Genomic DNA, 27,054 nt, shown 5'->3' on the forward strand with positions numbered 1-27,054 from the left:
TGGATGTGAGGGAACTTGGGTGAGGAGGAGCGAAGAGTGGGGGAGGATTCCAAAGTCTCTGATTTGGGCAATGATAGAAGGTGGTGCCATCAATGAGACAGAGAACAGAGCAAAAGAAAAGGGTATGGGGAGGTGATAGAGAAGATGATGAATTCAATTTTTTACATGTTGAGTCTCATGAGTCTGTGGGAAATCCTAGAGATGTGTAGTTGGCAGTTGGATGAATGAGTCTGAAGTTGTTTTTTGTTTTTTAAATTTTATTTATTTGAGAGAGAGTGAGCATGCATGAGTGGTAGGGCAGAGGGAGAGGGTGAAGCGATTCCCCACTGAGCAGGGAGCCTGATGCAGGACTCAATTCCAGGACCCTGAGATCACAACCTGAGCTGAAGATAGACACTTAACCCACTGAGCCACCCAGGTGCCTGGGTCTGAAGTTCTGAAGAGAGATATCAATTTTTTTTGTTTGTTTGTTTTTGTTTTTTTTTTTTAAGATTTTTTTATTTTATTTATTTGACAGACAGAGATCACAAGTAGGCAGAGAGGCAGGCAGAGAGAGGAGGAAGCAGGCTCCCCGCCGAGCAGAGAGCCCGATGTGGGGCTCGATCCCAGGACCCTGGGATCATGACCTGAGCTGAAGGCAGAGGCTTTAACCCACTGAGCCACTCAGGTGCCCCGAGATATCAGTTTTGATTTGAGAACAGATTTGATTTGAGTGCATATTTGATTTGATTGAGTACAGACTTTGATTTTCAGTACAGATTTGAGAATGATATAGACATGGGAGTAGATGAATTTGTTCAGGGAAATACCAACGTGTAAGGGCTTGATAGAATTGGAAGGGTGCATAAAGAAACCTAACCGTGAGTGGTTAGAGGGATAGGAGGCAAACATAGAGGTGTGTTTAGGGAAAGATAGAATTTAAAGAAAGAAGGAATGGTCCAACTTCTTCACCATTAAGTCATCCAATCTCTAGGTTCCTAATACTTCACCTTACTTTGGTCGCTAAATCCTGATTAGAAGAAAAAAAAAAAAAAAGCATATCCAACTACTATTGTGTGAATGATATAGCCCAAGGTCATTATTGGTCTGTTTTATCTAAACATACCTTGGCGCTGCTCCCTCTGAGGATTTTACCTATACCAGAGAGAATGAGAAGAAATCCTCTTCACACGCTGTGCAGCTGCACTAAAAGTAGCCAGCAGGGAAACTGACCTATAAATACTATGAGCACATTAAGGTAAGTACATTTTTAAAAAGTTGTGTCTTTTGGCTATAGTCTAATGTGATGATTGGTGGAAGTGGAACTGAAGAGTGACAGGGAGATATTAATGGAAGGTAACACGCAGTCCTTTGGCTTTAGAAGGAGGAACGGACTATATCTGTTCCCAGAGGGAAAGTTTGATGAATAATGATCTTGATATACATTTTAAACCTTCTGACAGTGATGCAGTGGGTGCTGATTTTGCTCTTTGGATAGCAGATTCTCTTTTGCTCTGGTTGGGTCTACTCCTTCAAGGCTGGGTAGTCGGCCACCTAAGAGAAAAATGGTAGAAGCATCACGACTCCTCTGCTCCTATTAGAGGCTGCGGGTGCTATAAAAGGCATGCTGTAAGAAGCTGTAGGTGGGTGATGGAACATCAGGGCCTGCTTTTCCTGCGGAGGAAAGAGAGCAAACCCAGGGTCTCAAGAAGGCGTGCTTTCCCAAAACATCGCAGTCCCCAGCTTGCTGAGTAGGAGCTGATGATTCACATTTAGATGCCCCTCCACCCGTACCCTCATCCTGACAACACAAAATTTGAGTCAAGCTTGAACTTTGCTAAGAAAACAGTTTTGCTCTTTTTAGTCTTAGCAGCACCGGCATTTAAAGACCAACTCTGTAGGAAGGCAGAACCTTTGTTACCTTCTCTCCAAGCTGTTGCAGGAATTTCAGACCTCCACTTGCCAAAGCACTTTCATGGAGCTTAGGGTTTTGTTTTGTTTTGTTTTGTTTGTGGTGGGGTGAGAGAATGCCTTTAGCGACTCCCTCCCTTTCTCTCTCTGGGTCTCCATTTTTTCCTCCAAACTGAGGGGTCTGAGTTAGAGGATCCTTGAGGTTCCCTAGGCCTAGTTTGTGTCTCCACCAGTGGGTCTCAACAGCAGACAGCTTGTCCTCAGCCAGGCCCTCAGCTGGCTCTAGAGGCCTACTCTCTATGTGGACCAGGCAAGTCATATGTCAGTCTATAGAAAGGGAGCTTGTTTGGAGTGGGAATACAAAGGGAGAGGCTTTGACATTGAAAAAGCACATCCCCCCTGGGGTCTGGGCCGAAGATAAAGAGCTCTAGTTGCCTTAAGGGATCTAGAAATCAGAATGGTTAGATGCTGCCTGGCTTTGCTGGTGCTTTGCCTGACTCCTTGGCCTTATAAGTTTGTGTTCACCTATGCGAAAGAGGCTCCCAGTTTAGAGGAGAAGTGTCAGAAGCAGACAAACCTGGCTCTGTTCCTTGGCTGATGTGTGACTGAGTTAGTTGTTGGACTTTCTACACCTCATTTTCTTTATCTGCTAAATGAAGATGTCTTAAGGGTCTGCCATGAAGATTAAATGAGATAATGAATACATAAAACAGCAATAGAGAATCTGGCTTTGTGTGTGTGTGTATAGGGGTCCTTCTCTTCTCCCCAGTCCTCCTTCTTATTTTTACCTTTGCTCATATTACCCACCCCCAACCCCTTCCTGGATCATTCTCCCTACCTCTCCAAATTCAACTCACTCGCAGTGCTCAGTGAGGTCCCCCGGCGTGTTATAGTGCTCCTGGCTGCACATTCTGTTAATGTCCTTCTTTCTTAACATAGTTTTGCTGATCCTGCCCACCTAGACTGCTGTACTCTGAGGGAAGGTGTCAAATACTAGTTCTCTTTCTGTGATACCTGGCAAGATGTCAGGTGCACAGAAGAGGGCTACACAACATTTGAATGAATGAATGCAGAAAGTTACAGGGAAAATGAGGGGGCAGTGTTTGCTGTCCTTATGGCCTGAATACTTAACAGCCTGCTTAAATCCTGGTGCTACCAGTTAGGGATTTGGAAACTTTAGGAATTGTTGAATCTCACTCTTCCTCAGTTTTCTCATCTGCATAATAACGGCAGTGGTAAAAATAGTACCTCTCTTCTAGATTTGTTGTGAAGATTAAACAAGTTAGATTTGAAGAGTGTTTAGACCAGTGCCTGGCCCCGATTATTATTTTAATGAACATGAGTTTAGGATTAGACAAACCTGAGTTCAGAGCCTGCTGTATTGCTTACTAATTGTGTGACCTTGGACAGAGGTTATTCAGTTTCTTTGTGCTCTCATTGCCTTATCTATAAAACAGGGATAATACATCTGTCTTATAAATTGTTGTGAAGACGAAGTTGAGATAAGAGCCTAGAACACAGTATGTGCTGGATAACAGGTTGGCTATTAGAAGTCTCCTTCAGTCTTCCAGAAGCGAGAATTTGAGATGACTGTGTGAAAAATCATTGTGGCGGCCCAGGCCCCATTTAGGAAACTGAAAACTGGGTTTTGCCCTGACTGAGAAGGGTTGAGAAAAGAGTGGAAACAAGGGTTGTGGTTATATTGCAGGAAGGGGCAGGGAAGTTACTTTATGCCAGTTGCTAAGCTGTATCACCAAAATCCTGACCAAATTAGGTCATTAAAAATACATTTGGAAGGAGTGAGAGACTTTTGCCTGTGTGAAATTCCAGCACAGGTCCATGCAAGTCACCTGTGTATCTTTGATTATGCAAGGTGTTTCTTATGTTTTGTCCTTCCGTAGCCAGCTTGTTGCTGTCATGGTGACGCTGTAGGTGGGAGTGAGCGGAGATGTGCCATCCTCTGCCAGCCAAGCGGGTCTGTGATTCTGTTTCTGAGAAAGTGAAGTTTGCCAGCTCAGAACTTGTGTAGCTGAAGGGGACCACTTGGCCTCTTCTTCTGAGAGTCCTAATTTCTAGGGTTCAGTGTATTGATTCTCTACCAGGATCGTGTTTGGTGCTGAGTCATGTTTTAGGCCCCAACAGGATCTGCATCTGCTTAACCTCTGCCAGCACGGAGGGGCTGACTGCTCTCTACCATTCAGGACAGAGGGGATCTGCGTGGTTTCAGTCAGGAGCCTCACTAGGTCCATTGGCCTTTCCAGGAGGTGGGGTGGTAGCGGTGGGCAAGCAAAGGAGAGGCAGGCAGGGTGGCCTTGACACCAATTACTTCTTTCCCAGGTGTGTTTGCTGTGTTTGAACCACAGGACTGGGGATTTAAGCCTCTCCTCCACCATCTGGACCTGCATTTAGATTTCATGGTGCAGCCTTCTCACATCCCTTCTGTCTGTCTCTCTGCTGCTGCTTCGTTTGAATTTAATGCTAATAAGTTCTGCAATGCAATAAATTATTTGGGAAAGAGATGTAATATATTTCTACCTCAAATTACAAATTTCTTGTGGCTTCTTTAGCAGTGCCAACAATTGGTTTCAAACAGCAAGATGAAATTACCTACTTTCTTTTTTCATTACCACAAAGTTCTTTATGATTATAGCTTTATTTTCACCATATTCAGATGAGAGAGCTCTTGATTAACTTCATTTTGCAGAATAAAATTCAGATATGGGGAAGTTCAAAGAAGACAGTTAATTACATTAAGATGGTGGACCTGGCTTCATCAGTTCAGTGATTATCAACTTGGCTCTACACCTGAGAACTTTAAAGAAATATGATGCCCAGGTTTCACCTGAGCCAGTGAAAAAACGGCAAACCCATTAAAGAGGTGTGAAGGCAAGGACATCTCAGTCTTTTCAGGTGAATCTAATGGGCAAACATCGTTGAGATTCCTGCTGAATTTACTAAGAAGGCAAGATGCCATTTTCATTGTTGGAATTAGGAAATCATGGGAATGATTGTAAAACACATGTCAAAAAATGTAACTGATAATGTTAAATTAAAACTTGCTTTGTGCTTTTACTTTTCAAGCCAATTAGCATTTTGTTTATGAAGGTTTGTGGATAGCAACAGGGACAAGGGTTTGTCTTTGTATTTTTCATTTTAAAGAGTAAAACTTCAGGGGTTTAGGACCAGAAATGCTCATCCATTGTTTATCAGGACCTTACTGAATGTATTGGTGTGTCTTGTGCTAACCCCCCTAGGGGACCATTCAGAGTGGCTTTCTCAGAGTAAGCCTTTTTCAAATTTTACCCCATATCACATCCCCCAACCTACCCATTCTGATCTGTTCCCTTAGGGTCCTAGTTAAGTAATACTGCATTAGTCAGCCTTGGTAATTGATGGGAGGGAGTGTGTCTTTTGGCTATGTGAGAGCAGAAATTAGGTTGAGAGTCACTTTTCTTAGAAGTTTCCTTGAAATGTCTGGCTAGTTGTTGCAACAAAAGCTGGGATTTGAAATTTTTTTGCATTTTGTCTAAAAGTTTGATGCATCCATAGAATGGAATCTATCCCTTTTAGAAATAGAGTTCAGAGCAAAAAGGAAACCAGTCTGTTTGCCCTAAAATGGTACCTCAGACTGGCTGATTTCCCTCTTGAACCACTTTGGGATTCTTCAAGTTTCTAGCTTGGCTGGGTTGTTTTTGGAGCCAAAGAGAGTTCTAGTCATTAGCATTGGTGAGTTGTTGCTCATTAGCATTTGTGTGAACCAACAAAGGGTGTGAAACCCTAGCTTGGGGTGGGGGGAGGGTGAGAGGGATTGTTTCTCCTTGGATTAATACCAGAGTTATTTCCCTTGGTGCAGATCCATTCTTCTCTGTGTGGGAATGTTTAATGTTCATACTGTTAGGTGTGAGTCTCATTCAGAGAACTTCGTTCAAATACACATTTTTTCTCAATTTATATTAAAAAACCCACAAACCCCACAAAATACTCTTTGTCATGATGGTTTTGTTCAGAAGTTTGAAAAGGCATTCTGCAGTCCGAGAGAGCTTTTCCTGCAGTGCAGTTTCGCTGTCATTCAAGCAAAGAGTTAACTGAGGCCGGAGAAGCTTCTCTGGCAGCCTGCAAGCTTTGTGCAAGAGCCAAGCTGGGGGCTGGGAGAAGCTGATATTCATTTGTTTGTGTATGAAGCTTTCATTCCCAAAGTCTTAGACATCACATACCAGGAAAGATGATTGTGAAAAGCAAGGACAAACTCAAGTGTTTCCCGGCTGTTCTGGTTGCCTCCCATACATTTAATTCTGCCTGACAATGTTTGCCCCTTGGTTGTCTGAACAGAATTTTCCTCTCCAGTGGTGAGTGAGGGTTAATTATTAATATCCAGCCGTTGTCATGAATACTGTTATGTGAGCCTGTGTATTAAATGAGTCGTAGAGTACAGCCTTTAGTTTGGACATCTTCAGCCCTCCCTTTCCATCACATCGTGTGTAGGCTTTACCCTGGAATTATGTAGCTCAGGGGGGTGTAATGGCCTTTGATTCTGAGAAACTTTGCAGAAGCGTTGTGCAAGAGGCCCAACTAGAAATGTCTCCCAGGACCCTGAAAGCTCTGTCACGCACGTCCTTCATCTTGTTTCAAGCTCCTGTGATCTGTACATAGCAACAGCACCCCCTAGTGTGTGACAGGGTGAGGATAGGCTCCTGGTTAATGCAATGAAGTGTTTGGTCTTTACAAGGTGAGCTGGGGAAGCAGGCAGCTTGCATTTATGTAACAGTACGGCTGAGCTAAATATGCAACAGCAGCATCTTCTCTAGATTTTGATAGGTGAGAAAGCAAGATAGAGCAGGAAGATAGGGGTTTAGATTATTTTACAAAGATGTGAAAGCTAAGCGGAGCCGCAGGAGTGTATCAGGGGGTCACTAGGGAAGGGAGTTCTTCCTGTGAACAATTTGCCATTCTTGGAAAGAATTTAAAATTTGGCCTCCAGCATGGAGAGGAGGATGGATGGGGTCTGGCCACAAAGGCTTTCCATTGCTGACTGAGTCTGGGCATGCAGAGGGGCCAAAGCCTTTTTATAAAACTGAAATTCCAAACACTCCAAGCGGCTTAAAGGCTACTAGCATAGAAATGATTGATAAGTCTTACCTAACAACAGAATTTTGATCAAAGGAACTAGACTTAAGTACAACAGGGAGCAAAAGGAAGGTGGAGATGGACTACAGAGAGCAAGGAAGGATGCTTCCTTCCTTTATTTTGTTCATCTAACAAATACTTATTGTTGAGTTCCTATTTAGCGCCAGTGTCTGTTTCAGGTTTTAGGGATACGGATATGAGTAAAACAGAGTCCTTGCCCTCTTGAAGCTTTCATTCTTTACATTTGCCAAGGGACAGGTCACCACAGCTCAGTCCTCTCAGGAGGACTTGTTTCTGGGCAGAATGTGACTTGAGGACATGGAAAGTACTTACTGCTCAAAATTGTGTCTGTTCCAACCAATCTTTTCTGAAATTTCTAAACTCGAACCCCACGTTCATTAAAGATGTGCTTTCTGAGAGAACTAATCATGAAGCCAGCTGCTTTGGTCCGATGTTTCTTTTCTGGTGAAAATGAAGTCTAACAAGACTTCAAGGGATGAGGCTGCTGAGGGGTGGATTTGTAAATCTGGCACTGGCAAGGGAGTTAATTTTTCAGGGCTGAGGTTTCCTCAGCAGATGCTGTAGAAGCAGATGCTTTCCAGCTCTAACATTCTATTTTGCATGGCAGATAGCATCCAGGAGAGCACAGGGCATGGAGCACCCCTGAGAACACTGGGTAATCGGGGGTGGGAGCAGGACCGATTAGACACTAAAAAAAAAAAAAAAAGAGAGAGAGGGAACGTGGAGAAGGAGTGCGGTTTGACAACTTTAGGCTATTTAAAGAATGTTTCTGGGGCATTTATTCCTGGGTTCAGTTTCTGACTAGAAATGCCGAAAAGGGAGGCTGGTGGTGTGGATGTGGTTGTTGCAGATTTTGGAGGAAGCACAATTCCTTATACTTTTATAATCAATTAAGTTTTGAAAATTATCTACAGAACTCCTGGTTGTAGATCATACACCTGACCCTCAGTTCCTGCTGTAAAGAACTTTGTGGGGGCGGATTTTCTTGTTTTATAGTGTTTTCCCTTTAACTTTCCTGTTCAGGATAGAAATGGAGTTCCACAGGCTGATATTCTTTGAATCCTAGAGAGCAAGTGACCTACTTACTACTGTGCCTGAAATATTCAATTAGAGTGCATTTTAGGAAATATTTTTTCACCTTGAAATGGATTTTGTCTTTGTGAAAACACACTGTAGGAGAGAGATACCCTTTTGATTTTCTTGGCTGTTCTTTTATGTTTTTATTTTTTATAAACATATACTTTTATCCTCAGGGGTACAGGTCTGTGAATCGCCAGGTTTACACACTTCACAGCACTCACCATAGCACATACTCTCCCCAATGTCCATAACTCTTGGCTGTTCTTTTGACCTACTGTGTAAATACCTTTGAATACTTATGTGACTTCTCTCCTTGGAACAAGGCAATGTAAAAGCCACTGGCTTCTTTAGAAAAGATAATTCATTACTACTGTCTTCCTGTATAAACACATGTGATGAGGGTTAATGAAAACTTGGATTGGGTTTAGAAATTAAAAAAAAATGCACAAGATATATGCTGGGCTCTCTAACAGCGAGAACATGTTGATCCTAGTATTTATAGTTTATTGGTCGGGCTTTCTTGACTTTGTGGCCCTTGTATTTGCAAAGAGTTCCAGCCTGTCTGTGAAGAGCAAAGCACTGTGTAAACAGGATTTAGGGATGGAATGTGGGTGGGGCTTTTTATCTGCAAAGTTTCTTCTTCCTCTTGCCCAGCTTTTAAAGAAATAAGACCAGTGACCAAATGCGAGACAGAAACCTTGGATGGCTTTGGAGTTTTCTATGTGTGTGTTCTGCCATCTGCTGGAAGAGGATCACCAAGCTTGGAAAGCTGACTGGCAAAGCTGAGGCATGTGTGTATTTTTGGCCCCTCCGTCTCTCTCCCAGAGCTGGGCAGAGAATAGCAAAGCTCATGAATTGCCACGGTACACTTGGATTTCTGTTGGATAACCTTAATTCACAACTGGAGTTGTCCCATGGGGATTTCCCCACCAGTTGCTGAGCTTAGGGCCAGTGGCCTCAGACCCAGGCTGCTTTGGGAGCCCATATCCCAGCATCCTCTGGCCTCATTGCTCTGGATGCCCAGTGTGTTGACTAGGATTGCCTTGAAGTACTTTTCCCTGGTTAAATGGAAACAAAACAAAATTTTAACTTCAAGATAGGGACTAGGGTGGCTTGTTTCATTGTGAAGTCAGTACAAGAGGGCCAACTGACCTATTGAGGAAAGGAATGCCCTTTATTTCTGAGATTATAATCTCTTTATTTTCTGGTGTTAAAAGCCGTTTTATAGAATGATGGTAATAGTTCAGAGTTATCACTTTAAGCATATAGTTGCTTGGCAAAAGTAAAAGCAACTGTAGGTTAGTTCCCTAATTCTTTAAAAACATTTTCTTGTCTATGAAATCCTATTGTCTGGGCAAATGTGGATTTGCTACTCCCTGTGGTCTCACTTTTCCCTTCATGTGACAGTTTGAGTGGAAAAGTGGGGTCAACAATCCTCAATTATAACTTCCATATATTCCCTGGCAAATTCTCTGTGGATTTTTCGGTGCTATGACCCACATAGAAACACAAAAATAATAGCGTGGTAGAATGAGGATAATGTCTCTTCATTAACTGGGTCGCTACTTTATAGATGAATTTTCATCTGTAGTGAATGTTTGGCCTGGTTTCTCACCCCTTTGGATCATTTTCTTCCTCTGGAGTTCTGGATGGAATGTGACCTTCCTGGCTGGATATGTATGTGGAACTCCCGTGGGGAAGACTTAGATTTTTGGCAGTAGAACCCTCCAGGCAACCGGGACAAGATGTGGAGGTCTAGCTTCCCTGTTTGTTAAAAATTTTCAGAGGCATACAATGCTTTCGAAAGATTTTTAAATGGGAATATGACATTTTAAATCTGTGATTACTTAAAAGATTCTAGTAACCGAAGTAATAGAACTCTCTTTTTTCATTAAAGGTTATAATTATAGAAAGGTAAATTTTTTGCCCAAATGTTTTAAAGTTTTAATTCAAATAAAATGATTAAGCTTAAAGAAAACAATAAAAGTAGAGCTACTCTGATTGAGGCAGGCTTGGTGCTTGACTCCGTGGCACCTGAACTGAAAATTGCTACTGTAGAAAACGGAATTGAAATTCATTTCTGAGAAGTTGTTTTGTTAAGAGGACAGATAGTTGAGATCTGAGTAAGTGGAAGCCGAGAAAATAAGTTTGTACTGAAGCCAGAACATGTGGTGTCTTCATTGGAAATAGATGTTCCCAGAGAATACACTTCTCTATATTTATCTATTGACAACAACTGCTTCTGAATGAGCAAGGATGTTCAGGATTGCAGGGTGTGAGTTTCATCTGGACACACACAGAGGCTTATGAACTAAAGGTCATGTGAAGAAGGTGGAAAAATCCTCCCCAGTTAAATTATCATGGGCCAGATTGTTAGAAATATGTCCAAGAAGTGATTTCATAAAACTTTGGAAACTTGGCTGAAAACACTGGCAGATCTGTATCATCTGGTAAATATTTAGGACTTTGTGTATATTATCTTCAAGGAAAGAAACTATTTTTTTCAACAAAAACAGAAAACACTGCAAGATTGTTAGCTTTTTAATGAGAATTTTGGTAAAAAAAGTAAGTCCCCCCCTGCCAGGGGGATGGGATTGAGGTCTTACTTCTGATAAAATTAGATCAATTAAAATTCTCTTTCACTGAAGGTGACTAGATTGAAGTTTGCTGTGATTTTGCTTGTTAACTCAGCAAAGTCTGGACATCTGGTAGCTTCATTTCTCATCACCTGGTAGTATTGTTTTGTTTTGTTTTGTTTTTAAATTTTCTTGACTGAAAGAGCTTATGAGATTTCATCATTACTTGTATCTTAAAATCTCAGCATATAACTGAATGGCAGTTGAAAATGTGAATTCTCCGATGTCTTAGGAGACTTGGAAAGCAAAAAGATGGAGTTTAGAAGTAACACTCCCAAAAGGGGTTTCCTCAAGTCCTAGCCTTCTCTTACTGATACTATCTTGGCGTGACTGAGTGGCTCAGTAGTTTAAGCATCTGACTTTTGATTTCAGGTAAGGTCATGATCTTAGAGTCATGAGTTTGAGCCCTGCATTGGGCTGAGTATGGAGCCTGGTTAAGATTCTCTCTCTTGCTCTAGATTCTCTCTCTTGCGCTCCCTCTGCCCTTCCCTGCCCCACCCACCTCTCCTTATTTCTCCCTTCTCTTTAAAAAAAAACCAAAAGGTCTTGTATTTTGTTCCCAGTGGGGTTCACACCTGTCATCTCATTTGTCTTTCAAATATGCATTAAGGTAAATGGATATAGTAATTGTGCACCTGTGATACAACTTGGGAAACAGAGCCACAGACAAGGAGTTACCTTCCCGTCTCCCTTTTCCTCAATTCATTGTTCTGTTGGTAATAAGGAAAATACAGATGTCAACCACTAACTATATGCTGAGCACTTTACATGTATTATCTCATTATTTCTTGTGAGGTACATTCTCACCTTTTTTTTTTTTTTTTTTCAGATGAGGAAATGGTGGCTTATAGAGATTAAAAAGTTGCTGGAATTTATATAGCTAGTAAGTGGCAGAACTGGAATTGATGCAGCTCTGACTTCATGACCCATGTCTGAAACCATCACACAATACTACCTCTCCAGTAATATGCTACTGAGAAAGCAGCTTCCACAGGCCATTTGAACCCAGCTGTCTATGTCTGGGCTCCCAGCCCAGTTACTCCCCTAATGTCCAGCATACAGAGAAGGCAAGGTGTTGATTTAGACCTCCCAGGAAAGGGTTCTGGAGAGGTAACAGGGTCCTGCTCCCTAGCTAGGGTCACTGTCACTAGTAAGACCCTGTCTAAGAGATTTGAAAACCATTATTACAGAGACACTATACGTGAATATATGGTCGTGTCAAGCCCAGTAAACAGTAATTCAGCAATGGCTCAAGGACTAAGCAGAAAAGCAGGAGGCTTCAAACTGAACATGCCTACACAGTGTGTAGGCAAGCGTCATCTCACTATTTATTCCCATCCCAGCCTCTTCCCCTTTCTGTTGACTTGGGCAGAGTCCCAACTTTTCCTTACAAAAGATCAAACCAAGACTTCTTGGCTGCCCAAATCAGATTGTCACTAAGGTTTGGCTGTCTCTTAGAAAAGAGAGGCTGGGTTGGCCTGAACTTTCCTCCTTTGCATTCCAGGAAATTAAAACTCCATGGAAGCGCCTTAAAATCAACAACTCTCTCCTTCATACCATAGTATGGCTTTGACTTAAAAACTGAATGTACCTGATTGCCAAGTAAATGGCAACTTTGAGGATACTGTCCAGACTCCCCAGCTTTTAAGGCATTTATCTTTAGAAACCTAACCCTTCTCTTTCCAACCCTAGGCCTATATAAATGAAATTGTTTGGGGGTACAGTTTATTCTAAAATAAATTTTGGATTGCTATTGTTTGTTTTTTTTCCCCAAATTTTTATTTAAATTCTAGCTAGTTAACATGTAGTATTATAGCCACTGCATATTGAGAATATAATTTCTGACATTCCATTCATTACAGGAGGCCCTCATTATTTTAAAAGTCTGGTCTCCAAATTTCATTATAGTGCTGTGTTTCCTCTTTTGCTTGCCAGGCGGGAAGTAGGTCGCTCATATCTGGCAAATGCAGAAGAGTTAAATAGATCAACTGTGACTCACCAACCAACTCAGCCCTAGCCCCAGGCAGCAGGTGGTTCTTTTGATCTCTTGGTGACCTGGGAGTTTTACAGGATACAGCCCTTGCGGAAGGCAGTTTAAATGATCTGGTTATTTTGTAAGCAACCTGCGGGTAAGTCAGATGATCATCCTTTCATACCCCAAGACCTTATAAAGTAGTGTTGGAACCAGATGTACAGGGGACCCCAAGCATGTAGTATCTGTAATACGCATTGTCTAATCATGAGTCATAGAAGTGTAGTTGGTGATGTCTTGCCTGTGTCTTAAATCCCAAAGTAAAAGTGAATGAAGGACTCTGAACTTTGCAGGTTTTGATACAATATCAAAGAAAGCTGTGTTCCTTGGCAGAATGCATTTCCTTTTGCAATGGGACCTCTAACCTTGCAGAGCCTAGAGTAATGAGGGTAGGAAATACAAAGATCCCCCTGGGATCATTGGGAATGATAGGAAGTGGGGCCACTCCTGCTTCTGCTTCTTGGTTCCCAGACCCTGAATTCTTCCTATTGAAATACAGTGCCATATAGATTTATTACCTATACTGCATCTTGGACAGTGGTGCCCCATCCTTGCAGAGAATTGCTTCCAAGCTGGTATTTCAGTATTCCAGTGCTCTATTAGGCCAGTGGCTTCTGGCTGGTTCAGTAAGTGATACAACCAACGTATTCCGTGGTCATGGATCCACTCTGCATGTGAAATTGTGAAATGCATTGTGAAATGCATTCCTTGGTTGCATGCTATGTTTTGTGGGATTCCATGTCTTTGAAATAGGCACACTGTGATCCCCTGGATATTGGTGCTATTTGAGACTCTGCAGATAGTAAAGCAAACCCACACTCAGAATATGTGTCTACTCCTATGAGGATGAATCACTGATCCTTGAAGTTTAGTGTCCACTTACCAGCAAGTGACTAGTTGGTCTCCTTGGGAAATAGTGCCATATAGGATGCTGAACATTAATCTCTGAGGTTGGAAGTTCAGAGACAGAGGTAGCTAGATTGGCCCTGCTAAGTGGGGATCATGCTTTGGGCCCCAGTATAGCCTTTATCTCTGCCACTGTGGGCATGTATCCATCTTATATGTTCAGGTGGTCAATGACAAAGGCTGACTCATGTCAACTGCCAAGTCATTTTGCCTGTTTAGTCGTTTAATGCGTATTCCATGGTAGATGTTTTCTGATGGGCATTAACATGTGACACAAAAATCTTCATACTTCGTGCTCACAACTGTAAGTCCATTCCCACAGATCTTTTGGTCTCTGATTTTCTGGTTTCTTTTCCTTTTAGTCCCTGACCAGGCAACTGCCCCTTCCAGTCATTGTAGTAATTTTGTTCTTTCAGCTTCCTTGCTGCAGCCTGGTCTCTAGGTGGGCAACCATGAGCCCTATCACTATCAACAAGCCAAGTTTTATGATTGCCTCTGGTACCCTAGGCCCGGCGTCCAGAGGAGAGCCACCACTGAAGTTCTTAGTGGTGCTGGTTCCTTTCTCACTAGCAAATTCCTGACAGCCTTTGTAAATGAAGTGTCCACTTGGCTCTTACATGAAACAGAGTCCTCTGGTGGGCCATTTGGCAGTCTATGACGGCATCACAGAATGCCAGATGTGATGCTGACATGGCCTACCGCTCCTTGTTAGGAGCTGGCACATCTGCCATGCAGGAAGACCCTTCAGAGGGCCTCCGTGCTGTAGGTAGCAGTGACTGCCTTCAAGAGCCGTGCTGCTTCCTCCCAGTATGCCTGCTTCCCTGAGCCTCTTTATCCCATCTTCTATGGCCTGCTGTGCTAACTCAAGCATTTCGGCTTTCCTTGGCATAGGCTTTAGTTTTCTCCAGGCTTCTAGAGGCCACCATAAATAGCAAGAGTGCTCCTTCCCTGGGGTCCTTGCCAGACTGTTAATTCTTATGTCCCAAAAGAGTGCCCCCAAATCAATTTATTCTTGCTTCTACAGTCTCATATTCCTCCTCCCTTGATCAAGCACCTTCAAAATCCAGCCATAGAGGTCCTCTTTTGGGCTCTCAGGACTCATTCTTACAGCTCCTCTCTTATCCATCCTAGCTTGTCACCACCGATTATGTAGGAATCATCCCTAGTTATCAGGTTGGCAGCCAGGGGACAAGGTGAGGCCACTCAGGAAGGTGGCACAGAGGCCTCTGTGGAGTTTTTCTGCATGAGGCATGTGCTAACTCCTAATGAGGGTGGTGGGCTGTCTCTGCAGTGGAGTCTGTAGAGCCATAATCTTCAGGGGCTTTAACCCACAAGGGTCTTGGGTTTTTCCAGCTAGGACTTTTGCATACTAGACCTGTTTGACTAAGCATTTAATTATTTTTGAGGCTTTGCAACTGTTTAGTCCTGGGTTTGCTCCTCAGTTGTGTCTACTCTTCCAGGATGGGAGAAAAGGGCCTCTTTTTAAACCACTGAAAAGATTTTCTGATTTTTATATTTTATATTTATATTTATATTTATATTTAATATTTATTTTAATATTTAAATATTTATATTTTATATTTGATCTTTAACTATTATTAGTGAGGTTGTGCTTTATCCCCTTGCAGGGCAATACAACTTAATAACCAACCGGCTCCACTGTCCTTATTATGCATTATTCCCTCCTTACCTTTCACATGTCTCAGTCTTACTGGCAAGGGCATTCCCCTTCTTTGGGATGTGTTTCCATATTACTACCAGTAAACTCTTTAGTAGTTTTCCTGCCACCTTGTGCCAGGGACTGTCCATGCCCCACAACCATGTGGGATGTGTTCTTCTTTGTCAGATGAGAAGTGGATGGTCCAGTTCAAAAATCCTATCTTACTGCCTGCTTTCTCAGCCCATTCTTGCTACGGATTATGTCAGTTCATGTTCTCTGGATGTAAGATACCAACATGGAATTTGGAGTGCAAGGGATTTAAAGGGAGAGATACTTGTGAAGGAGAAAGGGTAGTGAGAGCAGGAGTAGCAGGGAGGGCCTTTGGATGACACCATCAATCTCAAACCTATGAAAAGAGGGGGAAGAAAGGAGGGAAGGGTAGGAAAAGCCTGAGACTCAGCATAGCTCTGAGAAGAACTCAGCAGGCAGATAAAGAACCAGATTAAAGATTGCCCTCAGAGGCATCCTGCTCTAGCAGGAATGGCACTACTCTAGAACTCCTGCTATGTACAGTCACTGGCTGAGCATGGTGCTGGGAACTCATGGCCTTGGCCTGAATAATGCCTACAAGCCCGGAGGTGTGTCTGTTAGAGACTGGCAGCTAACTACATGCTGTGCAGCGGGGAGATCTGAAAGTCACCTCTCCGTGGCTGCTACCCCCGCTTCTCTGTTTCTAGTCTTCCCTATCTTAATGGCAAAGCTCCTATTCTTAGGTCAAAATCATAGAGTCCTTGTTTATTCTTTTCTTTTTTACACTTCCTGTATTTAATCTGTCAACATAACCTGTGGCCAAACCTTCAAATCCTATCTAGAATCTAACTACCTCTCTTTACCTTCACCACTTTCCTTGATGTGAAAAGACACAGGGAGAAGATGGCCATCTCCAACGCATAGAACACCTGAAGCTACTAGAAGCAAAGAGAGAAGCGTAGAACAGACTCTTGCCTAGGGCCTTCAGAGGGAGCATGGCCCTGCTGACACCTTGATCCCAGATCTCTGGCCTCCAGAACTATGAGACAATCAGTTCCTTTTAGTGAAGCCATTCAGTTTGTGTTCTTTTTGTTAAGTTAGCCCCAGCAAATGAATACAGATATGATCTCTCAGTTGGATTATCTATCACAAGAGCCTCTCTGTTGATATGTTTGCTTCAGCCTCTTCCAGCAGAGCAGGAAGAAGGATCTTGTTTAATGTAAGTCAGATTATGTCATTCCTCAAATCAAAAATTATCCAGAGGATTTCTGTTTTAGAGAAAAGCTCGAGTGTTAACGCAGACCCAGATGACTTGTGTTCCACCCTCTAACTCTTTCTGTGACCTCCTTTCCTCTTGCCCATGCTTCTCTGGCTGCCTACCTTTAATTCTCAAGCAGCCAGGCTCCTGCCCCATAAGGGCCTTTGCATAAGCTGTTGCCTTTGACTACCCTTCCTTCAAATGCCCACCTAGCTCATTCTCTCACTTTTTCTAAGTCTTTATTCAGATGTCACCTTAAGGAAGCCTACTGTGACCACCCTGCTTAAAATCAGTCATTTCCCCTGTGTACCTGATCCCTTTTAACCTACTCTATTTTGTTCTTTTCCATAGTATTACTTATTACTTACTATAAAATATGGATTGTTATGATTATTTTTTATTATCTGTCTCCTTCCACTACAATGTTAGACTGTGAGGAAAGGAATTTTGTTTTATTCTCTGAGGTATGGCAAGAAATGTAACAGTCTTAGGTTCCTAGAAGATGCTTATTGTTTGTTGGGTGAAGGAATTGGCAGCTTTCCAGGGTAGGAAACAGAATAGAATATTAAACTCCATATCCTGGTAGCATAATAAATCCCTCCACAATTTAATATCTGGTTTGAGTCTTGTACCCAGAGCTACTAATCTTCATTCACTTAAGAAATATAAAAAATACGGGATGCCTGGGTGGTGCAGTTGGCTAAGTGCCTTTAGCTCAGGTTGTAATCTCAGGGTCCTGGGATCAAGTCCCACTTCGGGCTCCCTGCTCAGCAGGGAGCCTGCTTTTCTCTTTGCCTGCTGCTCCCCCTACTTGTGCTCTCTCTCTCTCTCTCTGACAAATAAATAAATATTTTTTATCAAAGAAATATAAAAAACATTCTGTATCAGGCACTAACAAAGAGGAATCATGTTTGGTCAAGGACTCTGAGTCTTGTGGCTAGATTCAGGCAAATGCATTTCATAGATTATCTTTTTTATATAAAAGTAAAGCAAGGGGTGCTTGGGGATGGTGATAGGACCAGGTACTATGCTTGGTCACATGTGCCTCATTTAATCCGAGCAGGCTTTTTTTAGGGGAGGTTGAACCCTATGTCAGGTGTCAAATGTTGATTTAAAATCTTATTTTCCCTGCCCTGTATCTAAACAAATGGTATAGATTTCTCATGAAAAAGATGTCATTATCTGGAATATAATGATTAACTTATTTTAAAATGCAGTGATGTTTCTATTAATGAAAAATTATGGTCATTTTGCGTGTTTCTGACTAATCCTATCTCCAGGCCAATTTCACAAAAACTTGTAAATAAAAAATGCTGCTGGCAGATTTATGCAAAAAGAAGCCTTTAAATAGGATTCATCTAAGGCTGGTGAATGCAGTGGAAAAAAAAAGAAATTAGGTAGTAACCTATTCATAGTCTTATGAAGTAAGATAATAGGTATTTATAGTCTTATTTGACTTAGTTCTCTGAAATTGCTTTTTATGATCTGTTAAAAGATATAACATTTGAAAAGTAGATCTGTGACTGAGAGGCTTTGGGTTTTATTCAATTGAATTTTTAAAAAATAGTTCTTGCTGTTTTGTCTTTAATGTGACCTAGAAAGCTTGAGTACTATCTCAAGGGAAAAATAGTATTTTGGGTGCATGTCTATATTTCTGTTGTCACTTCCTCATTTATTCGATGTTTGGTGAGTGCCTACTGCATACTAGTCTAGATTGTGAAGATGAGTACTCTGTCCATTTTACGGAGATCAGAGTTCTTAGATATCTCCTGAATAAGACAGAAATATAAGGAATTGTCTACTTTGTATTAATTAGAATGACTTTGAGGGAAATTGTTTCATACCTCTTTTGGCTAAAAATTATTTTGCAAGATGGAAAAAGCCTTATACATAATTGAATGATGAAAAGAACGTTGTCAAGAGTTCAGGACTTAAGAAAAACACCTGTTATTTCCACCTGTAAATGACAACTATTACTTGCTTTAAAGTATCAGTATCTCCATTTTAATTAATTTCTAATTTTTTTTTTTGTTCAAAAGAACTGCTACCTTCTTCCTTAATGTGAAGATTACATTGATGTTCTTTCTTTCTCTTTTCCAACATAATTTTTTAAAACGTTTTCTTCATATATCATATTTCCTTCTGTTATCATTTTGTGACAATTCCACATTCGTTTTCTATTTTCTAACTAGCTTTTATTTATTTAAAGATTTTATTTATTTTCAGAGAGAGAGAAAGAGCACAAGCAGAGGGAGCTTCAGGCAGAGGGAGAAGCAGGCTTCTTGCCGAGCAAGGAACTGGCTTCAAGACTCCATCCCAGGATCTGGGATCATGACCTGAGCCGAAGGCAGTTGCTTAACTGACTGAGCCACCCAGGCGCCCCTCTAACTAGCTTTTAAAAAGTGCTAAAAGCTCACTTCAATATTTCTTTGAGTAAATAAGTTTTTCTCAGTTTATACCCCAATGCACTAAGGCTTTTTCTTTTCCTTTTGTTTGGCCTTTCTCTTCAAAGATATCATCGTATTATTACTTTTCTTTCTTCTCTCTGAAATACAGTTAACCTAACTCTTCTTTAAAATTTTTTGGTCTCATTGATTTTCTGTATTTGAGAAATCTTTCAATAGATTTCAGAGAGCTGTTCAGCTCATATTATGTTCCTCAGGAAGATTCTTTACTCAGAGAACTTTCTTTCATATTTCTGGATGTTTATTTCAATTCTATCTTGTTCTCCTTTGATGTTTTTGTCTTAAAACGTCAAAATGAACCTTTCTCCCTCCCTTCCTTCCTTCCTTCCCTCCATCCTCTCCCTCCCTTCCTCCCCTTCTCTCTTTCTCTTTCTTTTCCTTCCTTTTTTTTTTTTTTTTTAAGATTTATTTATTTGAGAAAGAGGAAGAGAACATACATAGAGGGAAGGGCAGATGGAGAGGGAGAGAGAATCTCAAGCTGACTCCACACCAAGCATGGAGCCTGACATGGGGCTTAGTCTCACCATCTGTGAGATCATGACCTGAGCCGAAATCACAAGTCAGAGCCTTAACTGACTGAGCCACCCAGGCGCCCCCAAACCTTCTTCTTTCTAAATCATCTTTGGTGTATTGATAGAGTGATTCCAGGACAGAATGTCAGAGATTTTTCCTTTTACTCTAGGAAGATGCTTCCAATATCCTCTTTCTCAGAGCCTCTAGTAGATTCATTTTTATAAGTTCTATTTTCTAATTTTCCTTTGATACTATATAAACAGTTACTTCTGTAATTTTCCAATGTTTACTTCCTCTTTGGGGGGGCTCTAGGTGGCTTAGTCCATATTCTCATGTTAGACAGCCTCACTTATTTAAATACCACATTCAAGGGGTACCTGGCTGACTTAGTGGATGGAGCATGGGACTCTTGATCTTGGAGTCCTGAGCTCAAGCCTGTGCTGGGCGTAGAGATTACTTAACAATTAAGTACCCTCTTCTGGATGGAACTAGAGTGTATTATGCTAAGCTAAATAAGTCAGTAAGAGAAAGACAAATACATAAGATTTCACTCATATATGGAATTTAAGAAACAAAACAGGTGAACATAGGGGAAGGGAAGGAAAAATAAAATAAGATAAAAACAGAGAGGAAGGCAAACCATTAGAGACTCTATAGTTAAGAAAACAAACTGACATTTGAGGGGAGGTGGGTTGGGGGATGAGCTAAATGGGTGATGGGCATTAAGGAGTGCACTTGCTGGGATGAACACTGGGTGTTATATATAAGTGATGAATCACTAAATTCTACCCCTGGAACTAATATTACACTGTATGTTAACTAACTTGAATTTAAATAACACTTGGAAGAAAAAAATAATAAAAAAACCCCAAAACAACTACAACAAAAAACTCCATAGAATTATCCAATAAAAATTCTTAATTTGAAAAAAAAAATTAAGTACCACATTCAAAATGTTAAAATCCAGTGGTCTTGGGTTGTTTATTCTTTTCCCATTTATTTATCTGAACTAGACAACTTACCTTCTTCCAGGTAAACTCAATCTCTTAGGCTTCCCCAAAGTTTAATTTTTTTTTTAAGTTTTTATTCAAACTCACTTAGTTAAGATTAGATTCAACACTTCCATACGTCACATGGTGCTCATTATAACACATGCTCTCCTTAATCCCCATCACCTATTTCACCCATCCCCCCACCTACCTCCCTTTGGGTAACCATCAGTGTGTTCTCTATAGTTAGTTATAGTCTGTTTCTTAGTCTCCCTCTCTTTTTTTCCCCTTTGCTCATTTGTTTTGTTTCTTAAGTTCCACATATGAGTGAAGTCATATGGTATTTGTCTTTCTCTGACCGACTTATTTCATCTTGGGATAATACTCTCTGGCTCCATCCATGTCATTGCAAATGGCAAGGTTTCATTCTTTTTTATGTCTGAGTAATAGTCCATTGTATGTATACACCACATCTTCCTTATCCATTCTTCAGTTGATGGGCACTTGGTTTGTTTCCATAATGTAGCTACGGTGATAATGCTGCTATAAACATAGGGGTGTGTAAATCCCTTTGAATTAGTATTTTTGTATTCTTTGGGTAAATACTTAGTAGTATTATCGGGTAGTTCTATGTTTAACTTTATGAGGAACCTCAAGCCTATCATCTTCCCAAATGTTTAATTAAAAACTTCTCTCCAGATCCTTTTCTAACTTTTCAGCATGCCAAGACATTACAATGATGTCTTTAGAATGCTCTTCTTTAGCCAAGTTGAGGGTTTTGGTGGTGTCTCCTCTCCATGAAAGGCTAGTACAGTCTTAGACTCTTCAGATTCAACTTTAATAAAAATTGTTTCAAAACACAAATTCCACCTTCCTTCCTCTGTTCTCTTTTTGCTTGTTGTTGGTTACATTCAGGAGTTTTCTGCTCATTCTAATATGGTCTAGTTGTAAAAACAGTTCCTGGGAATAAAAGGTTTAATCAACATAATGCTTAGGTGTCAAATTATCAGTCAAAATATGACAAAAAAATATAACTGCCCCATCTTCTTATGCTTTTTGCCTTTTCTTTATAGGATTTATCTTTAATGTGCTTTTTATTCCTGAAAACTGGCTTGACTGTCCCTTCACAAAAAAGCATTCATCTTATTATTTTCTGAAGTATAAACAGTTGGTCCTCATTTCAAAAGGTTCTTTTCTCCCTACTTCGAGCAATAAAAGTTCAATAAGAATGATTTCTCTGGACACTAAAAAGTCATCTTTAGATATGTAAATCAAACCCACAGTAAGATATAACTTCATACCCCCTGGAATGGCTAGCATAAAAAAGATAGATATTAGCAAGTCTTAGTGTGGATATGGAGAAATTGTAATTCTACACTGTGTTCGTAGGAATGTAAAATGGTGCAGCCATTTAGAAAAACAGTCTCATAGTTCCTCAAAAGTTTAAACATAGAGTTACCATATAATCCAGCAATTCCACACTTAAGCATATACCCAAGAGAAGAGAGAAGATATATTCATGCAGATGTTCATAGCAACACTAGTCATAAGAACTAAAAGGTAGAAACAGTGCCAATGCCTGTCAGTTGATGTATAGATACATAAAATGTGTTATATCTATATATGGAATATTATTTGGCAATAAAAGAAATAGAGTAGTGACAATTCAACAATATGGATGAACCACGAAAGAAAACAGTGAAAAAAACCAGACACGAAAGAGCATATATTATATTATGATTGCATTTTATTAAATGTTCACAATAGGTAAATCCAGAGAACAGAAAGCAAATTAGTGGTTGCCTGGGGCTGAGGTGGCAGTAGGGTTGGCCCACAAATGGGCGATAACTGCTAATGGGTACAGAACTTGTTTTTGGGGTGATGAGAATATTTTAAAACTGACTGTGGTGATAGTTGCCCATATTTGAATACACTGAAAACCAGTCAATTGTACATTTTAAATGGGTGAATTGTGTGGTATGTGAATTATATCTCAAATTTGTTACTAAAATAAAAATAATTTTAAAAATGCATTTACTTTCCAGTGATCAATACTACTTCATGAAATGTTTATTTATGAGAAATGCTTGTATCTTCTTGATGTACAGTTTTCCCCTTCTTCTCAGAAATCAGGCTTATTCCTCTAACTGATAATTGCCTTTTATCTTGATGGATTCTGTTCTGCTTCCTATAAGTTTCAAAATAAATCCAGATTGTGCTTCTTCCTTATGAGGGATAAGGCTAAACTTCTATCATTTTTGGAATAGTAAACATTGTAAGTTTAGGTGTTTATGTTTTTTAGTACACAGGTAAGTTTATGACTTTTAACTGCATATCTCAAATATATGGAAAAAATAGAAGAGTTTAATGAAGCCTGACATTCCCATCACCTATCAATAATTATCAACTCATGGACAATCTTGTTTCATGTAGACCCTACCTACTTAACATCCCTGTCCTCCCAGTCATTATTTTGAAGCAAATCCTATTTACTTACTTATTTACTTACTTATTTATTTATTTGACACAGAAAGGAGAGAACACAAGCAGGGGGAGCGGTAGAGGCAGGGAGGCTGATGTGGATCTGGATCTCACAATCCTGGGGTCGTGACCCGAGCTAAAGGCAAACAGTTGCTTAGCCTACTGAGCCACCCAAGCGTCCCACTGAAGCAAGTCTCAGATATGGATTTCATCTGTAAAGATTTCCATGTTATGCTTTCCTTTTTTTAAATAAATGTAACACCAATATCACCAATACCTGAAAATTAATTATATTAATAATTAAACAATAAAACTAAAAGTAGTCATCAATACCATCCAGTATCTCATGTTTACACATCTCCTTGAATGGTTGTATATAGCACTGTGTTAGAATCAGCATCCAAATAAAGCTTTTTTTTTTTTTTTTTTTTAAGATTTTATTTATTTTGTGAGAGAAGGAGAGAGAGAATGTGAGCTGGTGGAGGGGCAGAGAGAGCGGAAGAAAGAATCTCAAGCAGATTACGTGCCCAGCACAGAACCAAACAGGGGGTTCAACCTCACAACCGTGAGATCATGACCCAAGCTGAAATCAAGAGTTGGACGCTCAGTTGACTGAGCCATCCAGGCGCCCCCCAAATAAATAAGGTTTAAGCACTGCAGTTACATTTCTTAAATTTCTTTTAATCTACAGCTTCACTTCCAACTTTTCCTTTTCCCTTGAAGTCTTTTTTGTTGTTGAAGTAATCAGGAGTTTCTCACAGTCTTTATTTTGCTGATTGCCCTTTCATGGTGTTGATGAACATGCCTCTCCGCACCCTGTTTTTCCCATAAATTTGGGGCTAAATTTAATGGTTGATCAGATTAAATACTTGATAGGTTGTTGTGTTGGGTACTCCAGTGGTATACCAGCTACATAATGGCTGGTATTCTCCCTTTGGAGAGGTTAGCAACCACTGACAGTTATTTTCCAGATACATTAATTCATAAAGCATTCCAAAGGGGGATATTCTATTTTTACTTCTTCCTTTATTAGCTGGAATACTTCCAGCTTACAGAAACTCTTCCCTCAGCAACCACTAGGATTCTCTGAGGTATGGTTCATAAACGAAAGGCAGGAAAGGTTCTTTTTTTTCCCCTTTATTTATCAGTTTTAAAGATAGAAAGTGGTTCCCTAGCATGCTCCAGTGATGACTCGTTCTTTTCAGTATCATTATGAACTTATGGATTTAAACACATGTGATATCTTTAATCCATTGCAGATATTATCCTTATTGGCACCTAAATTTTCCTATTATTTGGCCAGTGGCAGCATTCAGGCTGGCTCCTGGGTCCTGTAGATGCAACTGTAGGAGTGTTTGATGACTTCTTTTTGGTGTAACAAATTGTTCTGGGCTCATTTGCATTTCCTGCTCCAGAACTGAATCTGCCATTTCTCCAAGCAGCACTGAGGTATTTTAGAGATAACTACCAAAGTACCACAGGTGCAGATTGTTTCCACTTTGGTCATTATTTCTAGATCTTTTCAGAGGACAGATATAGGAAATAGTTAAGATAAATGATGAATTCATGCTGATACTTCTAATCCAAAAAAATTTGGGTTTTTATTTAATTTCATTGACATTATATCGTGCTTCCTTTCTCTTACATTGAGATCTTTGTCCTTAACACCAGTGTAATTACTCATATTCCTTATTCCATACTAAACACACACTAAACAATATGTTAAAAAGGTAAAAATTGTTTGCAGTTCTTTTTATAAGGAGGGCATATTGCCAAAAGAATGACTAGACAAATTATTGTGTTTTAAAGTCACTTGGAATGATTTTTTGTGGTGGTTATACCCTTAACTGGACATTCAGTCAGATGTTTTGGCTTTTTATTATTAAGGATTTTTTTGTAATATTTCTTTTAATTAAAGTATAATTTACATACCATAAAGTTCATCCTTTTTAATGTATAGTTGTGCAAGTCTTGACAAAAGCATAAAATCATGTACCCTGCACCCAAACTAAGATTTAGAACAGTTCTAGCACACCCCACAATTGCCCTGAGCCCCTGTGTAGTCCTCCCCGACTCCAGTTGCTAGCAACCACAGATTTTTTTTTTTTGTCCTTGTAGTTTTGCTTTTATCCAGAATGTCATATAAATGGAATCATACAGTATACAGCTTTTTGAGTATGGACTCTTGGCTTAAAAGGATTGCTCTTTAAAATTTAATTTTGTTTTATAATGATATAAAATATTTACATGATTCTACAGTCAAATCAACAAGAGAAAATGAAAAGAAATCTAGCTTATATCTTTGTCCTCTCTATTCCTTTCCTCCCTCTCTAGGTAACTATTACCTTTTTTTTTTTTTTTTTTTTTTTAAGATTTTATTTTTAAGTAATCTCTACACCCAACTTGGGGCTTGAACTCACAATCCTGAAATCAAGAGTCACATGCATTACCAACTGATCCAGCCAGATGTCCCCCTTTGATATCTATCTACCTATCTCATATGTTCCTCCCCTACCCTTTTTTTTTTTTTTTTTTTTAGATTTTGTTTATTTGACAGAGAGATAGTGTGCACAAAAGTGGGGGAATCGGCAGGTAGAGGGAGAAGCAGGCTTCCCACTGAGCAGGGAGCCTGATTGTGGAACTTGATCCTAAGACCCTGGGATCATGACCAGAGCTGAAGGGAGAAGCTTAACCAACTGAGCCACCCAGGTGCCATCTTTCTTTCCCTTCTTAAAGAGTTACCATACTATGCATACTTTCTGAGGTGGTACATTTTAGTTTAAATCACTTCCAGGAACTCAGAATTAAGAGGGCTTAAGCATAATATATAGTTTTAAATCATAACTGTAGGTTTGATAAACAGGAATAAGTCATCCCCTTTCTTATTCTTCCTCTCTTTCTTATTCTCCAGTGTTGTTATGAGTCAGTGGTGGCAGTGTGTCTGTCCACTGTTAAGGACTTGCAGGGTGAGTGTTTGTCCTGCAGTTTAGGGATGGCTAGGATTTCTTGAGTCCTCAGTGTCACAGTGGGCCTCATGCAAGCTTATGTTGCAAAGAACAGCAATTATCATCCAGTAACTATGTGTGCTGGGCATATGCGAGATATGGGGGAGAAGACTGGGCACAAGTCAGACACTTTCCCTGACCACACAATCCTGCAGTTCTCTGAGAAAGGAAGAGGAAAGGATGAGGAATGTCTGCCGTATGTAAGAGATGGGAGAAGGTGAGGCTTCCTATTTCTTGGTGCAGCGGCCAAAGATTTGCGCAAGAGTAGCCAGAGGAGGCAACCACTTACATTAAGTCCCCCTTGACCTTAAAATATCTCCTTCCCAAGCCTGATCTGAGGATTGAAGCATTCATTTCTGCAAAAGTCATTCCTTTGGGTTACCACTGCTTTCAGACCCCCTTGTTTAAATATATAGGATAGAGGCAGCCCATTAGTATGTTAGATCTCATTCCATTCTTACCCAGTGCCTTTAATAGATTTCCAGAAGATAGAAGGGCTCCAAGGAGTATTAATAAGAAAGGTATGGGAAGGACAGCCAGGGATCAGATTGTAGCTATAACGAAGCTTAGGTAGCTAATGTACAGAATGACAGATAATCAAAGTGATCTCCATAGGTTGGGAGGATGGGCCTGATATCACCAGGATGAAATACTATATGGATAAAAGTAACGTTTAGAATTCTTCATCACAGAATTAAACACACACACCTGGCCCAGGAGTTGGAGAAGCGAAAGAAAGATCCAGGGGAAAGTAGAGCAAGCTTTAGGCTCAGCTGCTGCTTAATGATAATGAAGTAAGCCAGCAAAGATATATAGCAGCCTGTGGGAGCTAAGGATTGCTGCTGCATCATTTCTGCCACCAAATCGCCCACAGGAATCTTCCTTACGGCCAATTCTCATCAGAAATGTACAGGAAAGCGAATTCTAGAAAATGTAGTTCCGCTTTGTCAAGTTGACACATTAA

At 40.4% G+C, this 27,054-nt stretch overlaps 1 long non-coding RNA gene across 1 annotated transcript in view; it reads left to right on the forward strand.

The window, feature by feature from the left end:
* The first annotated feature begins 1,133 nt into the window (after window positions 1–1,133).
* The window catches only part of LOC116862804, a 76,499-nt gene continuing 50,578 nt past the window's right edge, over window positions 1,134–27,054 (forward strand). The window contains exon 1 of the long non-coding RNA XR_004381708.1: window positions 1,134–1,237. This is a non-coding gene — a long non-coding RNA (uncharacterized LOC116862804). The remainder of the gene's footprint in view (window positions 1,238–27,054) is intronic.

The sequence above is a fragment of the Lontra canadensis genome, unplaced genomic scaffold, assembly GCF_010015895.1.
Source record: "Lontra canadensis isolate GAN:19392208 unplaced genomic scaffold, GSC_riverotter_1.0 scaffold336, whole genome shotgun sequence".
Taxonomy (NCBI): Eukaryota; Metazoa; Chordata; class Mammalia; order Carnivora; family Mustelidae; genus Lontra; species Lontra canadensis.